Consider the following 14,893-nt stretch of genomic DNA (forward strand, 5'->3'; position numbering starts at 1 on the left):
GTGGACCAGGTTGGACTGGGTCAGACACCAGGGTACAAGCAGGTTTTTCACTATTAATATTACTTATCAGTGTTGAAATAGTCAATTCTTAAACAAATATTTTAACTGGAGGACAAACTGTAAGCTATCATCTATACCTCAAGATATGCGAACATACCGATTAGCTACAAATGGAGATAAAGATAAGTCCCTTTAAAAAGGAGGGACAGGGAATACCTAGAGAAAGGGACCCTGTGTCCTGAAGTGGAATTCATATAGAAATAACTTTAGGTCCCTGGACTATCATAGAGAGGTGACAAGGGTGAAATATGTCCATGAAAAGGAAGATGTTGAGAGAAATATGTAAAGAAAGGGTGAAAAGTAAAAATTTTGCATTGCATCCAGAAGCCACCTGTATGTTCAAACCAATCACAGGAAGTTTAATGAGAGTCAATATACTCCATAGACGTCTGTTACAGACAAGAGAATCAACAGACTCAGCGCTCTCAGAAACTAACTATACATAAATAAACCCAGGCAAGCAGATACAGCTCAGTCGAAGGAACTCCTTTCTGGACATCAGAACTGCCCAAAGGTAGCATATCCTGCCTGGGGAGGCAGTGTGAGTTTCCAATCACTGTAAGTGTTAAAGCAGAGATTGGATGGCCATTTGGTGGAGATGCTGTACTGAGAATTCCATCATTAGCCACAGGTTTAGACTAAAACAGTGAAACAAGAACTAATAGATCCTATGTCGTATCACTGAGCATTGCATTTAGCTGCAAGTAAAACAATGCGTGACTAACAGTAACTAACAGAAATGAAGGACTGTATACTTACCTGGCAGGGGGTATACCATGATCACAAAGGTGGTTTTCCCAGGGCGAGGCTGGTCCATTGCACTCCAGATGTGCTGACCCCTGAGAGTTCCCCAAATGTGGGAAACTCGATGGTGTAATTTGTGGTAACAAAAAAAAAAAAAAAGAAAAAGAAAAAGAAATGAAGGAATATTTGTTTAATACTTGAATACATTCAAAGTTAAGTTTTTTCAGGTGGTTGAATCAGTGCTATCAGAGACTCAGGCAGTTTCTATTTTTTTACTATACTGTCATTTACTAATGATATTGTTTACTAAAACTCATGCTCATAATAATGACGAAGTTAATGTGATGATGGTGGTTGTGATATTGACACTTTGTAGTGTTAGTTATGTGACAAGACTTGTTCTGATCACTTTGGTGTATTTACTCATGGTACTACTACAGACCTCACATCTGAATGCCAGCAAACAAGAGAGGTTTGTGTGTGTGTGTGTGAGAGAGAGAGACTTAGGAGGCAAAGACAGACCCTTAGGAGGCAAAGACAGACCCTTAAGAGGCAAAGACAGACCCTTTTTATTAGTATAATACAAGTATTTCCAGAAGCTCTCCCAGAAGAAGTCTGCTTTTTTCCATTAGACGAATGTGTGTCACTTGACCATCCTTAGCTGGCAGGTGTCCCAGAGAATAGGGATCACGAATGAAGGTAGAGTCAACCAATGAACAGGTTCTACCACATGAGACAAGCCTTTTCACATCTAATGCCACAATGCCAGTTGATTCTTTCAACAACCCTGTACACTCGATATCAAAGGTGACTGAAGAACAGAGAGTTTTGAGTAACTAGTCATTTAGGTATTCATTTCCAAAGCTGAGATGTGAACCCACCTACACTGACCTCAGAAACCATGCTTCCACGCCTGTCACAGCTACACAAGGCTACCTCCCTGGGTTGGTTTTAATGTCCCTCCCTCCCTCCCTGAAATTTGATCACTGAGATGTGCTAGTCACCTTGAAATGGAAGACAGAGTAGAATTACGCAGTGGCAAGCCTGGAGCCAGTTCTTTTCCTGTTAATGGCTTTCCATGAATTTGCTGGATCCAATAAAGGTCTAATAAGGTAAATGCTTCAATGCCACTTAACCAGGAGTAAGTTCAGGCTGGCACCAGAAGTAAGAGGGCTGTCACTGCCAGTGCTGAGTGAGGCACAGATTATCTGGATGGAAAGTCATTCTCTGGAAATAGGTTAGATCTTTTCAACAGTGCATTGCACATATCAGGTCACAAGAGTATCACTCACGCAGCCCTGGATTAATGTCATCCATAGCAGTTCAGTGACCTGGTGGGGATGCTCTTTCTGAGGATGTTTCATCTGACCTCCCATGAGTGGCGTAATCACTAGGAAAATCTGCATCACCGTAAGAGAGACGTTTTCTTTTGGACAGAAGCAGAGGTATCAGCTGGGCTATTCCTGCAGGATTTGTAGGTTAAAAGGCTAAAGGAGATTTTGATGATTCTGTCTAAAATATCTGCTGTTTCTCCAGAACCACTTCTGCCGTGGGGAGGCAGCATAGCACAGACGTAAGGCTCACTTGGATCTGGATTCCAGTCTTGAGCTCCCACACCTCAGCCGCGCTGCCTGAACTTTCTAAACTCATATGGTTATTTTAAGCATTAAATAAAGTAGTATCTCGGCAAGGCGGTCTGATGGCCCAAAGGGAAGAATCCATAAATGTTGGGTACAATTCATTACTATCACTGTTATTGGTTACATTATTATTATTCAGAGTAGGTCTTGAGTTTCTTACCATTTGGAGGACAGAATCCTGGAAAGATTGCCAGATATTTCCAAGGTGATCTTCAGGTCCGTGGGTGTGGATTACAGAGGGCAGGCATCTAAACCAGTACTTCAGTAACTGAAACTGAAGCTTAACATCTATATGTGGACCACAGAATAAGCTATTAGGCCTATGAATATTTGTCTAGAATCTAAAAGACTTTAAAAAATTAATCATCTCTGTGTTAAGATGATTCACTAGTGGGAAAAACACTCAGGATCAGGTGCTGGGTCTGAAAAATTAACCCCTGGGTCTGACCTCTTTCTTTCTTGGAAAAAGTTACTGTCTTGACTAACAATATCAGCCACTAATGTTTTTTCAACACTTAGACACTCTATGCTCTGCTGACAATCTAAACCTACATGTATCAGCATATGTATATGTTAGCCTCACAGCTCCTGGAAGTAGTTTCTATTATCCTCCCTGATAAAGTTAAAGAGACTGAAGCAGATGGAAGTTGAGCAACTGGTCCAAAAGTACAGTCCATAAGGGGCAAAGCCAGGCTCTGGACTCAGGTAGGGATGCTATAAATGTAGGAGAACTGCCCGAGCTGTCCCTGCTCATCACTGTCTTCTTACTTACTCCCCTCCAGCTGTGGTTGCCTCCCTTCCTTCCCTTGGACTCATCAAGCTTATTCTCACCACTGGTTCATTGCATTTCCTGTCTTCTCCAGCCTAGAATGAATCCAGGGGTCCCTCAGAGGAGACAATGACTCATGAGAGGGTATCTTTTGTCACAGAATTCAAACTCTAAAAATGCAATAAAAGCAAAAACCCTTGTGGGAAGTAGTATAATGTGCTTATTTTTAAGTTGGAATAAATTTCTAGTTCTCATTCTCCCCAAAGAAAAATAAAAAAAATCATCCATCAGTGTCCTTTAGGTTATCAAATTCATCTGTTTGCCCAGAACAGTCCCAGATTATGCCTGTTTCCCTTGTGCAATTGTTAAGAGCACCTTCTTTCACTCTCAAACAGGTCTCAGTTTAGAAGGAAATTATGCAGTCACCCTGTTTATAATAGTAATTCATATCCCCACTATGTTTCCAAAGTAGGCTCTCCCACTTAGTTGCAGTTCTTTCCAGACAGCAGACAGGGAAAAAAAGAATATATGTCTTTGTGTCCAAGCCCATGCTTTTTGAAAGTCTAGCTGGCTCTGTCCTTAAGTGATTAGGTGAGAGAGTGATGATGAAATATGGAAACAGGGAAGGAAGGAAAAGATGGATGGAAGGAAGGAAGGAAGGAAGGAAGGGAGGGAGGGAGGGAGGGAGGGAGAAAGGGAGGGAGACAGAAGTGAGGAAGGAAAGGAGGGTGGAGAGAAGGGAGGGAGGAGGTGTGTAGGCAAGTTCAATGTATATTCCTGCAACACAAAAACCAAAGGGGAACCAGCCAGTTCATTATAACAATGGCTTGTCTTCATTCAGTGCAAACAGATGCATTCCTCCCTTGGCCATTCTCTTTGCTACTGTGAGCAACATGCATTTCTAGACTAAAGAGTTGCAGGCAAGCTGGACTGTAATTGTATTTATCTCATATTAACTACTTAAGAGAAGCAATGTGCCCTTCGATTTGGACAATCCTAGGAGTCCCCCAAATAAATAAAGGACGAAAGGCAATTTGTTTAAAAATAAGAAATGCTTTCACCAGGGACTGCTTTATTCAAGAGCACTAAGTTTCTTCACAAACAACTGTAACACAGAGGCTATTTTATAAACCAACAGCCTTATTACTGCCTGAGTCTGAGCCTTCTCTTGATAGGTCTAACAGAAAGCTAAGGATTTCCTGGGTTTTTTTTTTAAGTGTGATTTGCAAATAGGGTGAATCCTTATCAGACAAAAAATGTTGCTTCCATCATGGTCTCAAGTTAGCATCTCCTATTTTTAAAAAATTGCATCCTTTCTCAAGTGTTAATGCTTTATTTACAGGGTTCTGTATTAAACTGACAAAGTTTTATGATTTAAATCTACTTCTCTATACTATATAAAAAATGAAATAAAATTTAAGGTAGTATATCACTTAAATATGATCATTTATTTTTCTCCTTACCCTTCAACCATTAATGAAATCACTTCTTCATGTAACTATGATTTTACTTATCCATTCATGCATACATGAATTGCATGTATTACTTAATAAGTAATTAGTATATGCAAATGATAGTATATTAGAGTTGCAAAAGTAAGTAAGAGGACAAAATTCAACATACCTTCATGTAAAGCATCAATAAGAATGAATCAAATGAATACCTCGACCTGGTAAAGGGCATTGACAAAATATTCAAAACTAACAACATATGAAATGTTGAAAGAATAGATTCTTTCCCTTTAAGGTCAGGAAGAAGACAAGGGTATCTTCTCTTACCACTTCCATTCAACATTGTCCTTTAAATTCTAGTCAGAGCAATTAGGTAAGAAAATGAAATAAAGGGCATCCAGACTAGAAAGGAAGAAGTAAAACTTTCTCCATTTGCAGATGACAGTCTTATATAGAAAATCCCATGGAATCTACTAAAAAAATATTAGAACTAATAAATGAGTTCAGCAAATTTCCAAGCAATAAGATCAATTTATAAATGTCAGGTGTATTTCTATACAGTCATAATACATGATCTAAAAAGAAAATGACTATGAAAAAAATCCACTTATAATAACATCAAAAAGAATCAATACCTAGAAATAAACTTTACTAATGTATAAAACTTACACTATTAAAGTTACAAAATATTATTGAAAGAAATTATAGAAACCCTAAATAATTGGAGGGACATCTATGTTCATGGATTGAAAGACTTAATGTTGTTAAGAGGGCACAATTTCCCAAACTGATCTATAAATTCAGTGCAATTCCAGATGATGTCTTTGTTTAAATTGACGAGTCAATTTCAAAATTCATGGGATTTCAGGGGGCCCAAAATAGACAAAATAACCCAGATAAAGAAGAACTAACTGGTAGAACTCACCCTTTATGATTTCAAAACTCACTGTGAAACAATAGTAATCAAGACAGTGTGGTACTTGCACAAGTAAAGACGTAGATCAATGGAATAGAATTAAGAGTCCAAAAGTAAACCCATATGTCTCTGTCAATTGACTTTCAGTAAGTGTTCTAAGACCATCCAAGAGGTAAAGAATAGTCTCTTCATCAGATGGTGCCAGGACAACTGGATAGGCATATGCAAAAGAATGAAGTGGAGCCCCTCCTTTGCACCACATACAAAAATTAATTAAAAATATATGAGGACCTAAATATAATTTATACAAAAATCTTAGAAGAAAACATAGGCTTAAATCATCATGACCTTAGGTTCGGCAATGGTTTCTTAGATATGACTTCAAAAAAACAAGCAACGAAAGGAAAAAATAGATAATTGGGTATCTTCAACCCAAGAGGAACCAAATCCTTCCAATACCACATGACTGAGTGTGGAAGGTGATCTTCCCTCAGTCAGGCTTTATGATATCTCCAACTACAGTTGGTGGCTTAATTGCAGCCCTGTGAGAGGCCCTGCACCAGAGGAACCAGTTAACTGCCCTGGGAATTCTGATCCAGGTAACAGATATTTGTTGTTTTAAGACACTTTAAAAACACAGAAAAAAAGATCTCAATAGACATTCATTCAAGGAGGATATAAAAATAGACAAAAAGCACAGAAAAGATGATCTACATATTTAGCCATTAGAGAAATGTTAATCAAAAGTACAATGAGATATTGCTTCACATCCACTGGATGATGATAATAAAGAAGACAGATAATGACAAGTGTTAGAGGATATGTAGAAAATTAGAACCTCATATGCTGCTGGTAGAAATGTAAAATAGAACAATTGCCTTGGAAAATAGTCTGACAGGTCCTCCTCACAGGAACTAACATGTGGCCCGGCAGTTCTATCCCTAGGTTTACACCCAAGAGAAATAAAACATATGTACACACAAACTGTGTGTACACAAATGTCCATAGCAGCAAATTTCATAACAGCCCCAAACTGGAAACAAACTAAAGCCTATCAGCTGACAAATGAATAAATGAAATGTGGTGTATCCATACAATGGGATATTATTCAGCTACAACATAGATGAATCTTGGAAACATTATGCTAAGTTAAAGAAGCTTATGACCAAGGACTCCATATGATATGATTCCATTTGTGTGAAATACCCAGAAGTTAACAAATCCCTAGGCAGAAAGTAGATTAGTGGTTATTTAGGGCTGGGCAGAAAAAAAGTTGGGAAGTGTGGAATGACTGCCAAAAAAATTCTTTTTTTTTTTAGAATGATCAAAACATAGAAAAATTAATTACAGAACATGCAGAAGGCTTCTACCCTCATTGTATCTGTAGTCACTGCTTCAAATATAAAGTCGATGGTTACACAACACTGAATATTTGAAAAACCACTGAAGTGCATACTTTAAATATGTGAATTACATACTATGTGCATTATATCTCAGTGAAGTTCTTATGAAAGAAAGAAACAAGTAAGACTCATAGTCCCTATAATGCAAGGAATTTACATTGCAAGGAGAAGAGAGACACATCCCATTGAGGGATGGTAGTGATCATATCTTAAAAAATAAAGAAGAGACACAATCTAATGCTAAGAAAATATGCGATCAAGATGTTATTTTAAAGATTAACAGAAACATACACATAAACAATTGATTCTTGAGGCTGAAACTTGAAGGCTTAGAGAGAGAGAATCCTTATGTAAAAGAAGGAACATTCCAAACAGAAGCAAAGCTCTAAGGAAAGACACAATTTCTGATTCAGATTTTGATTGTGACCTTTGGTTGCTTTTGTTAATTTCACTGTTTTTTCCCTATAACTATAGCACACACTTCAATCATGCAACCATATTTTTTATGCAAATAACTTGGAAATAATCATAAGAACATCTATACTTGAACACAAGGGACAAAAGTCCCCTGTTACCCACCCCGCCACACATATCGTTTCTGTTCAGTGGTGAATGATTTTTCTATAAGCAATCTTCAGTATAAATACTGTGTGAGAGGCACCAGAAATGAAGACTTGAGAGCCAATGACTTAACGCTCAGAGCCTTTAGTCCAGTCAAGAAGAGAGACAAGAAAGCCTGCAATTCATTGTTCCGTGGTCAATAACATGTGACTCCTTTGTGTCTGAACACCAAGTCCGGAGTGGGATGGATCTGAAAAAGCATACATAAGGACCATGCCTGAGATCACTGAGGGGTGGGTGGGTTGGTATTAGCCAGGAGGATGAATGATGAACCGTGCCTGTTGTAGTATATTGATGGAGCTGCTTCTAAGTCAGTTTGACTGTCATGAGCAATGTATGTTGGGGAATGGAAGACACCGAAGGAGAGGTAAGCCAAAGATAGAATATGAAGCTGAAAGTGGTACTGAAGCTCCTTCTTAAATAGTCACAGCAAAGTATAGGCCAAAAGAATCCACCCCTCTGGGTTCTCATGTCAGAATGTCCTCTAATCAAACATGAATTTTCAGGATCTTTTGACCTCAATTTCCTAATATCTAAAATGAGTATTTAAACGTGTTATGGAATTTCTTCCACTTTAAATTTTAGGATCCTGCACATTTGCAGACAGGACTCTCGCACAGACATTTAAAATACAAAATTGTGTTTATTTGAAGCACATCATTACAAAAAAAACAGTCACCACAACAAAAATGCTCTTTTACTTATAAAACAAGTTAAACAAGGGTCCATAATGATTTAAAAACAACTCTAAGTCATAATTTCAAGAAACTTAGTTCATTTCCTTTCTTCTTTTTCCCACTCTTTAAGATCTTTTGCCAAGACTTCTAACCTTTGATGCAGAACATGCGGAAGGCTTCTGCCCTCATTATGTCTGTAGTTACTGTTTCAAGTACCAGGCACTGACTATCTGCCACACTTTTACCACCCCGTGAAGCCAAGCTTAAACCACAAGCAGATTGACTGGCTTAGCGGGCAGCATATTGTACTGATGTTAGACATGGAACTGCGAGGTCAGCTCCCATGTTTAGACAGCTGTGTCACTGTTGCAAAAAGCATCCTCCATTTCTTAGCCTAACTGTAGCTATAGCTATAATACATACGCATGAACACAGGCATGTACATGTCTATAATATGAATACATAGTTTTAGTCTGTATTTTGATATTTTGACATCTTGTAGGCTTGTTGACCCTGGGGGCTGCCTCATATCCAGGGTAGCTAACATTCAGACATAGCAAAATACCTGGCCTATGAATGCACCTATCATATGCAGACCATCAATCCAGAGCCCACTCCTCCAAACATCTCCTGTATCTAGTTTCTACACTCCAGGCCACTATCTCCCTGCCCTAGTTACCCCAGGACGAGGTACTACCAACTAAGGACATCCCCTACACCCCAAAGCCTGCTAAAATCATTCAAACCAGCGAATCCCAAACCTGCTTACCTTGTCCCACCCACCCATTTCTTCCTGTAGAAACCAGAATAAAGGCTCGTGACAGTTTTCCCACTGCTTCTGCCTCCTGACTGACATCAATACTTCTTCGGGTGGCCCCCAACCTTAGTGTGGCATGACCCTTCTCTGGATATCTGTGAATATAACAAACTGTCTTTTCAATGGCAGTTGCCTCCTGATCTGTCGGTTTTGCCATGCCTAAATAATAACGAAAACCTGTACTTGAAAACATATACACCCACACAAACACGCAATGTACCCATATGTATATACACATACACATATAAAAGCTAACAGATAAGTTACTTTTAAAATCATAGTGTCCAGCCACAGAGAAACCTGGTCTCAAATCGCACTTTTACTAGTTTTGGTTGAATTCCCTTGGGAAAATCTAGACCTTTGGTCTCTCATCTTTCTAAATAGAGGATGAGAGAAGCTTGTAGGTAATTTTAACAGATTGTGTGTTGTGTGTGTGTGTGTGTGTGTGCGTGTATGTGCTGAGAAGTAGGAAAAAAGAGGAAAAGAAAGAGTGATTACTGGTAGAGATACACTAACATCAGTGTGTAGAGAAGCCAACATTATCAATACCATCCTTTAGAAGGATGATACGTTGGAAGCAGCCTTTTAAATTTATATGTGCAACATTTTCAGTCATCTCAGCACAGCAACACTAAAAACTTGTTTCAGTTGAGTACCAACTGAAATTTTGTCTTGTTAGAATATTTTTAAAATAGCATAGTGAGTATGCCAAAACTACTGAAGTATCTACTTTTAAATGGTGACTTTTATGTTACTTAAGATACATTGGAATAAAAATGCTATAAAGGGTAAATAAAGCTAAAATAATGAAAAGGCAAGCCACAGAATGGGAGAAAATCTTTACAAAACATATGTCTAATAGATGAAGGGTTGGCATAATACATAAAAACTCTTAAAATTCTATAATAAGAAAATAGTTGATCCAATTTTTTAAAAGTATAAAAGATGCGAACAGATACCTCACCAAAGGAGATATACCAATGGTGAATAAACATACATAAAAATATTCAACATCCAAATGTTGTTAGGAAACTGCAAATTAAAACAAGACACTATTGCACATCTATTAGAATGGCTAGAGTTCAAAACAATGGCAACACTAAATGCTGGCAAAGATGTGGGACAACAGAAACTCTCATTCATTGCTAGTGGGAATGAAAAATTGCATAGCCAGTTTGGAGGACAGTTTGGCAGCTTCTTACAAAAAGCTAAACATATTCTTACTATAGAATCCAACAACTGAACTTCTTAATATATACAACTATGTGTGTTGAAAGCTATGTCACACAAAAACCTGCACAAGAATGTTTATTGCATCTTTAAGATGTCTTTCAATAGTGAATGAATAAACAAACTGTTGTACATTCATACAACTAAATATTATTTGATGACAAAAAGAAATGAGCTATTAAGCCAAGAAAAGACATTTAAGAAATTTAAAAGTACATTTCAAAGTGAAAGAAGCCAATCGGGGAAGGCTATATACTGTATGATTCCAACTATACATCATTCTGGAAAAGGCAAAACTATGGAGACAGTAGAAAACTCAGTGACTGCCAGGGTCTCAAGGGAGGGAGGGAGGGACACTAAATGCGCACAAGGATTTTTAGGCAGTGGAATTATTATATTACTGCTACTTAACACCACGAGGATAAATGACAAGAAAACAATTGTACCTAAGCATATCATTTTCAAAGAAAATCAAAGATAATGGGAAAAAAAAAACAAGAAGCCAGAGAGGAAAAAAAAAAAACCTTACCTGTAGAGGAATTATGCCTAACTTCCAGCAACCATGCACACAAAAAGAGTGAAGTGAAATATTTAAAGTGTTGAAAAAAACCCCACCAATCTAGAATTCTGTGCTTTACAAAATTACCTTTCAAAAGTGAAGGACAAATAAAGACTTTTTCAGACAAACAGATATAGAGGGTTGCCAGTAAGCTGGCCTTGCAGGAAATGTAAGAAGTTCTTTAAGAAACAAGGAAAATAACATAGGTCAGAAATTTGGATCTCTATAATGTAAGAAAGAGCATCAAAGAAGGAATAAGTAAGGTAAAATAAAAACTTTAATTTTTCTTATTCCTAATTCTCTTAACAGATAACAGTTTATTTAAAATAATACCAACAATATATTCAACTATGTATGCTTATATGTCTATATGTGTATTTACATATAAATGAAATGAATGGCAGTAAAAAGTAATGGAATCAACAGACAAAGCAATAGACTTAATAAGAATTCAACAAGGATGTCTGTACAATATCATGCTACAAACATCGTTATACAAGAAATAACTAACTTTGTCTTTACACAAGAAATAACTAACTAAAAATGTTTAAAAGAACAAAATATTCCAAAATGCCACATAGTACTGAACTATCTAGGTATCAACTAGAATAACAAGATCCCTGTAGACAAACTGTTCAAATTTTGATAAAGGACATAGAAGATGATTTGAATAAATGGAGAAATTTCCATGGTTTTAGATAGAATGACATCAGTTTAAGCATAGAAATTCTCCCCAAGCTAATAAACAAATTTAATGCAAACCCAATAAAAATTCAGGTTGCATGATTTTTATATACTTGGTAAACCTAAAATTCATATGGACTAAAAATAGCTAAGGTAACCTTAAAAATTGTGAAGGAAGAAAGCTTATTCTTACCACATATTAAGACATGCAGCAAGACCATGGTAATAAAAAGTGTTTTATTGGTGTATTAATAGGCAAATTGACTAATTGAAGATAATAAATAGCTCTGAGACTGACTCATGAATATATGAGATTTAAATATATGATAAATTTGGCACAACTAATGAATGAGTAAAGGACAAATATTTTAATCGATGGTGTAAACAAATACTGGTTCATGTTAGCATGAAAAATGAATCCAGATTCCTGTCTAGCAACACAAAAAAATTGTGAGCTCTAGAATGATGAGACGTAAATGTGAAAAATAAAACTGTAAAGCTAATGAGAGTGCTTACCCCTATGTTTAGAATCAATAAGGAATTGATATCTAGACATAGATTGATCTCCTGACAATCGACCCCCCCACCATCCAAAAAGAGTAAAGAAAAAAACTAGGCAAAAATACAAACGGGCAAGTTACAGAAGAGAATAAAAATCAAACAAGTACAGGATGAGATTAAAATCACCCATAACCAGAGATAAGCACATCAAATCATGAAGCTATAGTACTGTGCACTTATTAGAGTAGCTAACTGTAACTTTCTAGACCATTATTATTTCTCCATCTTTTAGAGGTATATAGAGTTCTCTTTATTGAGGTCCATCATTAATGAACTGCAGTTTAAGCAGAGCTCAGGGGAAGCTTTTCTAGAAATTTATTATAAAATCCCCCTTTCCTAAATTAGTTCCCTTATTAAATGGAATTATGAGAGTCTCGGTAGAAGGGCTTCAGCCTAACACTGGAGCTGGTAACAGGGCCATTCCTCTGCTCATCACTATGAGGTAACAAAACGCTGCTCCCTGGCTGCATTTGTGCAAAAAGTTAACGTTTAGTTTGGTGAATCCCACTGTGTCTTCTTCGTTTTCAGCAATCCGTTGACCTCCATGAGCTGTGACCATTGAAGTTTCTGTGTAACTGACATAAAAATTCCCACCTCAGTTGGTAGCGGTGAGAATTGCTGTGCATATACAGTGCTTGTTCTCAAACCAGGGTTTTTCTGAGTATTAACTATCTTCCCCTTAATCTTTACATTACCTGGCAGGCAGAATGGACAGAAATAGTCTTCCTTTTTGCCTTAGTGTAGTTTTAACTTCTATTTATTTTGTAGACCTCATGAGTTCATGGCAGCTTTGAGAAAGTCTAACTTTTTTATTATCCAAAACTTAACATGCAATGCATATTTTATAAGATTCTTCTTTATAAGCAGCACCCAAATAGTACAAGACTGTTCAACAAAAGAATTCTACTTTCTTTCAACAATCTCATTATCACATGTAGGATATTTTATTGCTCTCTCTTTCTCACACACACACACACAACTTGACATTACAAAATCCATAAATCCAAAAATGATTCCTTGCAATGTATGTATGAAGTGTGAAGTCTCTGCTGGGAAGAACTTTTAGGTATTTATTTGGCTGTCCAGAGAGAATATTGGCCAGCCTACTGGCTCCTCCACAGGCCAAGTGTCTGTCAGTGAATGCTACAAAAGGAATAGATTAACACCAGGTTTCAGACACATAAGGTTCTGAGCTCTTTTAGTGGGGTTATTTTCCAAGAAGCCTCATAAAACAGTTTTGAGTCATCTCTTCCATTTCACAGGTGAGATTTCCTCCAGCTGGATAGAGTAACTCCTTCCCGCTCAGCCAAATGGTTGACTGTCCAGATGACTCCAGGTGGAGAAGAAAGCCAAGATGTTTTTGAACACATCACTTTTAGTAAGGGAAACACCTTGGAAAGTATTAGCACAGATGCCTTTTAGGGACGGTAGGTAGAACTTGGCCAATCACGGGCAAAGGGAAGTTGCAGAGACTGAGGGAGATAACCCTTAGACACCTGGTAAGAAGAGATGTCCCGATGAAGTTACAACTTAATTAGCAAAGAGTTTACAAGGAGTGACAAAACTGAGTCACAGAAATGGAGCAGTCAGGCTGTTAACTCACAAATCACTCATATACTGGCTGAACGGGCCTACTTCCGTGTATTTGGTCTGCTGACTACAGTTTTTTTTTTAATTTTTAAGATATCATTGATATACAATCTTATGAAGGTTTCACATGAGTAACATCGTGATTACTACATTTCCCCTATTATCAAGTCCCCACCACATACCCCATTACAGTCACTGTCCATCAGCAGAGTAAGATGCTATAGAGTCACTACTTATCTTCTTTGTGCTACACTGCCTTCCCCGTGACCCTCCTGTATTATGTGTGCTAATCATAATACCCATTAATCCCCTTCTTCCTCCCTTCACACCCACCCTCCCCAACCCCTTTCCCTTTGGTAACCGCTAGTCCATTCTTGGGTTCTGTGAGTCTGCTGCTCTTTGGTTCCTTCCATTTTTGCTTTGTTGTTATATTCCACAAATGAATGAAGTCATTTGGTACTTGTTTTTCTCTGCCTGGCTTATTTCACTGAACATAATGCCTTCTAGCTCCATCCATGTTCTTGCAAACGCTAAGATTTGTTTTCTTCCTGTGGCTGAAAAATATTCCGTTTTGTATGCATATCACCTTTTCTTTATCCATTCATCTACTGATGGACACTTAGGTTGCTTCTGTATCTTGGTTATTGTAAATAGTGCAGTAATTAACATAGGGGTGTGTATTTCTTTTTGAATCAGAAATCTTGTTTCCTTCAGGTGAATTCCTAAGAGTGGGATTACTGGGTCAATTGGTATTTCTATTTTTAGTTTTTTGAGGAACCTACATATTGCTTTTCACAATGGTTGAACTAATTCCCACCATCAGTGTAGGAGGGTTCCCCTTTCTCCGCATCCTCGCCAGCATTTGTTCTTCCTTGTCTTTTGGATGTTGGCCATCCTAACTGGTGTGAGGTGATATCTCATTGTGGTTTTAATTTGCATTTCCCTGTAATTAGCAATGAGGAGCAACTTTTCACGTGCCTGTTGGCCATCTGAATTTCTTCTTTGGAGAAGTGTCTGTTCAGATCCTTTGCCCATTTTCTTAATAGGGTTATTTGATTTTTGGATGTTGAGGCATGTGAGCTCTTTATATATTTTGGATGTTAACCCCTTATCAGATATGTCATTTATGAATATATTCTCCCATACTCTAGGATGTCTTTTTGTTCTACTG

The 14,893-nt window shown here is 37.5% G+C and overlaps 1 long non-coding RNA gene and 1 pseudogene across 2 annotated transcripts in view; both read left to right on the plus strand.

Annotated features, from left to right (window-relative positions):
• The window catches only part of LOC130682801 (uncharacterized), a 208,729-nt gene that overhangs the window by 25,180 nt on the left and 168,656 nt on the right, over positions 1-14,893 (plus strand). The window lies entirely within an intron of this gene.
• LOC118915129 (U1 spliceosomal RNA) lies at positions 812-948 on the plus strand (annotated as a pseudogene).

Source organism: Manis pentadactyla, chromosome 3, assembly GCF_030020395.1.
Source record: "Manis pentadactyla isolate mManPen7 chromosome 3, mManPen7.hap1, whole genome shotgun sequence".
NCBI classification, from domain to species: domain Eukaryota; kingdom Metazoa; phylum Chordata; class Mammalia; order Pholidota; family Manidae; genus Manis; species Manis pentadactyla.